At 36.6% G+C, this 8,219-nt stretch overlaps 1 long non-coding RNA gene across 1 annotated transcript; it reads left to right on the forward strand.

Annotated features, from left to right (window-relative positions):
- The first annotated feature begins 769 nt into the window (after positions 1-769).
- LOC116681176 (uncharacterized) lies at positions 770-6,935 on the forward strand. Its single transcript, XR_004329971.1, has 5 exons — positions 770-1,014; positions 1,222-1,394; positions 6,001-6,066; positions 6,557-6,622; positions 6,868-6,935. It is a non-coding gene; the product is annotated as an uncharacterized LOC116681176 (long non-coding RNA).
- Positions 6,936-8,219: the final 1,284 nt, after the last annotated feature.

Genomic DNA, 8,219 nt, shown 5'->3' on the forward strand with positions numbered 1-8,219 from the left:
ACGCTAGCTAACGCTAACGGGTTAGCTAATCCTATTAACACTGCCCAAACTAAGTTAGCACCAGCTAGCGTTAGCGTTAGCGCTAACGCTAGCTTACGCTAACGCTAGCTTACGCTAACGCTAGTTTAGTTTGGGCAGTGTTAGCTAACGCTAGCTTAGTTTGGGCAGTGTTTATCTCGGGTAAATGTTTCTAATTCGAAAGTTTGTGTTAACACAAAACTATAATGTTAAACTAACAGCCTGGGCACGGATTTAATATGAGTTAACCCTCTGAAGACACTATGATTTCAGCCAGTATTACTGTCTTTCAGAAGCTGTAGTGGGCCTGATATTTAATGTAGCATGAAGATAGTGCTATCATATCAAACTAGCCAGACAACTTAATGCATTCATTTGTGCATTGGGTGCTGCACTATGTTAGGAAGAGGGATAAATAAGGCTCCAAAGTTAGGTTATATTTTGTTGAGGGAGAAACCAGCATGAGTTACTAGTAAAGCAAGGCAGGTTGATATGTATTGCTTATTTGTTTGGTACGTTTCCTATACAGGCTGTACTCTTAAAGACAAAGTCAACCATAAATACTATATGTCTGCAATAAGTTAGTTAACAAAATTATGATATTTCTTTTCTCTGTCTTTATTAAAGGGAGTCAGCATGTCTGTAATGAGGCCACAGAGAGCTAAGATTAAGCCTAAAGAAGAGGCAGCTTATTTTTCATCATTGGGAAAGGACAAGGATGGATTTACTATAAATATATTAATTCATTCAAAGGTGAGTTGCCAAGGTAGCTAAATGTATATCATCCTTTTAATTATTGTATTAATCTCATCACACTCACACATCCTCTGTTCTTTTTTAGGTCGAGGAGTGTTTAGTTGCCGCCACTTTCAGAAAGGAGACTTTCTCATAGAATATCGAGGGGAAGTCTTAAGCAAAAAGGAGTATGAGTACCGACTAAGCCTGTACCATGATGCTCTGATGGTTGAATTATACTACAATGGGGAAAAAACTATGGTATGTGAATTGTCACACTTAATTCGTAGCATCTTTTGCAAGTTGAATTCTTCTCAGAAAAACAAACTGCTATTTCATACAAACTCAATTTCAGTAGTTGTAGTAGTAGTAGTTATTGTCGTGGAGGTGATTTATTTATTCATTCAGCATAGTGTGCTTCTGTCATTCTACTTTTACATCTTGTCATCCTTATCTTTTGCCTTTCAGTGTGGATGCAGCAAAAGAGGATGACTCCTTTGGCAGACTTGTCAATGATGACAATATAGACCCAAACTGTTGAAGGAAAGCCTCATCTGTGTTTGTTTGCCATCAAGGACATCAGGCCAGGGGAGGAGATCACATACAACTATGGAGACTCAGACTGGCCGTGGAGATCAAAGGTACAGAAAGAAATTTATTACAGAGATGTTTAGATTGTTTCTCTCTCTGCAAACAAGTTGGGTTGTGAACTCTCTGCTATCAACAACAAGTGTTGTTGACTTATTTGTGCATTTCAGCTTGACCTACACTTCATTTTCATTGAATGAAAGGTGAAGTTTGACTCCTGTCTGTCATGCAGTGCACTCAGTGTAATGGCCCAGACCCATGATGTTGTGCTGTTTCTCCTCTACCAAATTACAAAATGTGTTTGTTGACAGGCACTTGTAATATGTAAACAAACACAAACCAAATTTGGGAAATCATTAATCCAACATTCTTTTAACAACATTGGTGATTGAAATGAGCCAACTCTGTGTTAGAGCAGTCTAAACACTATCACACAGCACCATTGCATCATGGATCAAGCTTCTCCACTTTATTGCTAGGAATGGGAGATGAGAATGACAAAATATTCACTTTGACTCATGTCGGTCTGTCAATCTCTCCAATGTATAGAACAAGGGGAGCAGCGGGTGAAGATATACATGTGTGACTGATGTTAGGGGATTGTAGTGATGGAGTTCAATGTTTCAGAGTGAAGAAAACATTTCCTGACTGGCTTTCCTAACAGGCTGCGTAACATAGCTGAACCATTAAAGCAAGAGAGCAAGACTCTTCCACTGCCACTTGTATTTCTGTCAGTCATTTGACTGAGGCAGAGGGTCACCATACAGCTCAAATATTGACTTAATGTCCGGGAATGTTGTTATGATCATCAGATTTTTTCAGTTTCAAAACATTTTTGACAGGATATTGGAGGATACAGACTAGGGCTGCACAATTGTGGCCAAAATGATAATCACGATTATTGTGATCACGATTAATTCACAATTATTGTTGATTTTAACCAAAACATGTTTTATTGTCACATAGGCTATTTATAACTGCTTTCACATCCATATTATGCTACATTCTTATGTTGAAGTTGTATGTTGTATAGACACACATCTGCAACACATGTAAATGAAAATTAGCCATCTTAAATAAGTAACCTAGCATATATTTAAAAAAAAATGTATCTCTGTGAAAGCTTCTTCACTTGTTTTCAACAATAACTGATTAAAGGAGCTGGGGAGGGAGAGGGAGTGCAATGGACGTTTATGCTACTCACAGAGAGACGGCTGATTCATTATGGATAGGTCCAGCACGGGTCGAACGGCGGGTCAGCGAAATTACACGTTGTGTTAATGAAATCCCTGTATCGTCACTGCGCTGCATTTTTATGAACTATAATATTCTGCTCATGGGTCACACCTCATTCAGGTCCAGCAGCTCCGTCTCACACGCCATTACTCTACCAACTGAAGTTGGTTGCGTTCAATAACTTCTTCTGCGTTCTTTGCCATGGCGGCCGCGATAGCAGAGTTACCACGGAAACACTGGTACAAATACAGGTTTGCCCCTCATACTTAACAATATACAGCTGTGTTAATAACAACTGGTCACTGCTGTTGTCTGAATAACACAGACGGGACAAGATGTTGCGTTTACTGGTAAACTGGTAAACCTTGAGACCGACGTATAACCAACTGCTATCTGTTGAGTTTTCCTCACGCTACTCTGTCCTCTGTGATTGTCTACATCTAGAAACTAAGCTGCGCGGTGCAGGGAACTACTCTGACTGGCTCATGAGCAGACAGCGGTTTACGGAGCGGTAGATGCGCTATGCAAAAAAACTCAGCGTTCTATGAAATGACGCATTTAAAAAAATCGCTCGATCACGCAAATTTGATCGTGGCAAGTCAAATTCGATATTGAGATTAAAATTGTATTAATTGTGCAGCCCTAGTGAAGATACACACTCCTCAATATGTCTAAAGTGGTTATTTAAAGACACTCTAGGGACAGTGTATTTAGATACTGTGACTATATAGTATGATTGGAAATGGATTTATAGGGCTAAATGTTGTACATACACAGTCCTCAGTGTACATGTACTGGTCAGTTGTAGACATCTAGATGACAGGGTATTTGGACATTATCCCTCCATAGTACGATTATTGGAAAATGTCACTCCGTATATATGACGTTAGCTATGTAGTATAATTAGTAGTATCAACATTTCTCTATAATATTATATCCACAAAAATTGAAGTGGAAAGAAATCACTTACATTTTGTGTTTGAATCCAAACTTTTAAAAAACCCAGGCTATTTTTTATCATCCCTGTGTGGATGTGGTTTATCAGGTTTAATTGACAGTGACATTAACAGAAGACCAGTTCACATGGAATGCCATGAAATAATATGTAATCACAAGAGAAAGGAGTTAGGTATTGCAATAGAAACTAAACGGATTGCTTTATGTTTTTAGCCATAATACAAAATAAAACTGAATTAACAATTTGTGTAAAAACACTTTTAGTTTCATTATTGTATGTGTTTATATACAGTAAATGAGACAGAAATGTAGTGTAATGATAGTGAGTGTAAAAATCATCTTTGCATACACACAATACAAAACTTAATAGTATCCATACACAGTCCTCTTAGTGTGTACACTGACCAGTACATACACACTAAGGACTGTTCATGTATAAAGTGTAAAAATCGACTTTGCATACTCGCAATACAAAACGTAATAGTATCCATACACAGTCCTCTTAGTGTATACACCTGACCAGTACATACAAACTAAGGACTGTTCATGTATAAAGTTTAAAAATCGACTTTGCATACTCGCAATACAAAACGTAATAGTATCCATACACAGTCCTCTTAGTGTATACACCTGACCAGTACATACAAACTAAGGACTGTTCATGTATGAAGTGTAAAAATCGATTTTGCATACACACAATACAAAACTTAATAGTATCCATACACAGTCCTCTTAGTGTATACACCTGACCAGTACATACAAACTAAGGACTGTTCATGTATGAAGTGTAAAAATCGATTTTGCATACACACAATACAAAACTTAATAGTATCCATACACAGTCCTCTTAGTGTATACACTGACCAGTACATACAAACTAAGGACTGTTCATGTATAAAGTGTAAAAATCAGCTTTGCATACACACAATACAAAACGTAATAGTATCCATACACAGTCCTCTTAGTGTATTCACCTGACAGTACATGCACACTAAGGACTGTTTTGTATAAAGTGTAAAAATCGACTTTGTATACACACAATACAAAACGTAATAGTATCCATACACAGTCCTCTTAGTGTATACACCTGACCAGTACATACAAACTAAGGACTGTTCATGTACAAAGTGTAAAAATCATCTTTGCATACACACAATACAAAACGTAATAGTATCCATACACAGTCCTCTTAGTGTATACACCTGACAGTACATGCACACTAAGGACTGTTTTGTATAAAGTGTAAAATCATCTTTGCATACACACAATACAAAACGTAATAGTATCCATACACAGTCCTCTTAGTGTATACACCTGACAGTACATGCACACTAAGGACTGTTTTGTATAAAGTGTAAAAATCGACTTTGCATACACACAATACAAAACGTAATAGTATCCATACACAGTCCTCTTAGTGTATACACCTGACAGTACATGCACACTAAGGACTGTTTTGTATAAAGTGTAAAAATCGACTTTGCATACACACAATACAAAACGTAATAGTATCCATACACAGTCCTCTTAGTGTATACACCTGACAGTACATGCACACTAAGGACTGTTTTGTATAAAGTGTAAAAATCATCTCTGCATACACACAATACAAAACTTAATAGTATCCATATACAGTCCTCTTAGAGGATACACCTGACCGGTACATACATACATACTAAGGACTGTTTCTGTATACACAGCCCTCAGAATGTCTTTAACCTTTTCACAATAATATAAAACTCAAGAATACATTTTTAAAGTTACCTGATGAATGTTGTCTGGGCAATATTCAGGTATGACAAGTGTCATGTCTGGTCAGAACTGGACAGGGGACTTGACTGGAGAATCTCCCTCGCCAAATAACTTTATATACATATTGAGTGTGTATGGATACTGTTATGTGTTTTATTTAACAGACAAGTTGTACATTATTGGGTTCCCTTGAAACTTGGTTTCTTACATTTAGTATATCCTTGTAATATTAGATGCATAACATCTTCAATTGGTTCAAATAATCTATTTATGGTAAGATTGTTGAGAAATGGATTTTCAGGGCTAAATGGTGTACACAAACAGTCCTTAGTGTGAATGTACCGGTCAGGTGTATACACTGTGAGGACTGTGAATGGATACTGTTAAATTTTGTATTGTGTTTATCCAAAGATTAATATTTACATTCACTATCATCATTACACTACAAAACTGCCTCATTTATATCAATATATTTACCTTAGTATGTAATTGTATTGTTAGCTTTCAAGATATCAGTAACTTCACTCATTTGTTGTCCATTAATTTTCCAGTAATGGATGTCACGATGCTGCACTGACATAATTACTGTGAATGGCTGAACACATTTTATGTTTGCATATTGTATATTTGAGCCCTTGTTGTTCTCTTAAATAGATCCACGTGTTGTGCCATACTGGTTATCTAATTACTTTTTTTTCCAATTTTCTATGCTAGATTTCAACGGAGACAGAGGATCACCATGCCGTCGTGATATGTGACAGCCTCAAAGATGTTGAACAGGTGACTTCATTTTAAACGTTGATATTGATATCATATCTTTTCTGTAGCAAAGCAGTTTTTAAGGTAATGATATTTCACGGTTCCGATACACAGTCCTCAGCTTACAGGTATTTTTCAGGTGTATACTCTATGAGAACTGTGTATGGATACTGTTTAGTGTTTCTTTATTGGTGTGTATGTCAAGAGGATTTCTTCACTTTACTATCATCATTTCACTAGATTATCATCTTATCACAATCATTTATCATTTTCTTAGATCATAATGTTTTATTAGCTTTTAGGATATCAGTAACTACAGTCATTTGTGACATACTGATTAAGTTTCTGGGAATGACTGTACAAATATTCATGTGAACATACTGTAAACCTGAGGCCAAATCTTACTCCTGTATAGATAATTAAGTTGTTACCTCACTCCATATCTACAAGCATAATCTTATTTTGCCTTACTGGTTAATTAATGATAATTTCCCCCTTTTTTCTATACAAGATATCAACTGAGGCAGAGGGTCACCATGTGGTTGTGGCATCTGACAGCCTCAAAGATGTTGAAAAGGTGACTTAATCTCAATTAATGTTGATATTGACATCAGATCTTTTCAGTTGCAAAGCAGTTTTACTAGATGTTGATATTGAGGGAGGGGTATGGATTATTATCTTTTAGGATATCAGTAACTACAATGTTCAAAAATAGATGTCACTGTGCTTAACTGAATACATTTCTGTTAATGATTGTACAAATATGTATGTGAACATACTGTAAACCTGACTCTTTATCTTGCTCCCCCTTTTCTACACAAGATTTCAACTGATGTAGAGGATCACCATGCTGCCGTGGTATCGGACAGACTCAAAGATTTTGAACAGGTGACTTCATCTCCAGTTAATGTTGACATGTACAGTACATTACATCTTTTCACTAGCAAAAACACTTCTGTTATTTGAGGGTTTAGCTACACAGGCCTCAGTTTACCTATACGGGTCAGGTATTGACACTGAAAGGACTGTGAATTTGGACACACCCTTTATTGTAATATTAACAAGATATGGGACTCTGTATGTTTGTTTAAGTAGTATTAGTAGTATTAATATTTCTGTTCAATATTAGATCCAAATAATTTTAAGTGGTTGATTTTTTTCCTGTTACAAATAAATACAATTCTTCATTAAAAACATGAATGTCCGGGCGCCCGGATAGCTCAGTGGTAGAGCAGGCACCCATATATAGAGGTTTACTCCTCTTCATTTCTTCTGCTGTCTTGTCATTAAAGGCCTAAAAATGCACCAAAAATAATCTTTAAAAAAAGCCGTTTTTCATCATTGTTGTGTTTTATTTTAGGTATTGGATGAGAGAGATTCTCCTACCATGCCTCCTCTCTTTCTTGTCCAGACATGACAATTCCTGATTGTCACTCGGACAATATTCATCAAGTAAGTCTCTTTAATAAAATAGTTATTCTATAAGTTGTTCATATATTAGGAGAAGCAATTGGTATTACTGTCTTTCCCTGGTTAATGTTTTAATGTTTAGGCAACATTTCATTTTTTTTTATTTAATTTTGATCTGCACTAAAGGAATAAATTATATCTGGATATATCATCAGTCACACAGTAAGGTTGTATTTCAGCAAAAATGTTTTGTATCATAAGCTTCTTTATCAACACTAAACTAAAATTTATAATGCTATCTCAAATATACATTTTTGTCAACAGAACTGCAAACACGATGTGGTTTCCTCAGTAGTTCCAAGCTTCGAGAAATGTGCCGTGTGCAACGGACCCTTTTCTGCCTTGAGATGGCTTAGTATTAAAGGTAAAGATGAGTATATTGTCAGGGGACAGGAACTGAAAAAGTGAACCAGACATTCAAAACACTGTATACCTCCAAATGGTCTGAAATTGTCTCTCACACACCTTTGACCACCTTGAATGAGGAAACACTTTAACAAGCCATCTACCCTGCCATTCACAGAAGATCTGCAATGTCTCCATTGACAGGCCACCTGTTGAGGAACCTCCAGGCACACAGACGGTATGTTCCTCTACATCACAGACTGTATGTTCCTCTACCTCAGACTGTATGTTCCCTGCTGCCACAGACTGTATGTTCCTCTGCCACAGACTGTATGTTCCTCTAACCTCAGACTGTATGT

This window comes from Etheostoma spectabile, unplaced genomic scaffold, assembly GCF_008692095.1.
Source record: "Etheostoma spectabile isolate EspeVRDwgs_2016 unplaced genomic scaffold, UIUC_Espe_1.0 scaffold00018590, whole genome shotgun sequence".
Classification (NCBI taxonomy): Eukaryota; Metazoa; Chordata; class Actinopteri; order Perciformes; family Percidae; genus Etheostoma; species Etheostoma spectabile.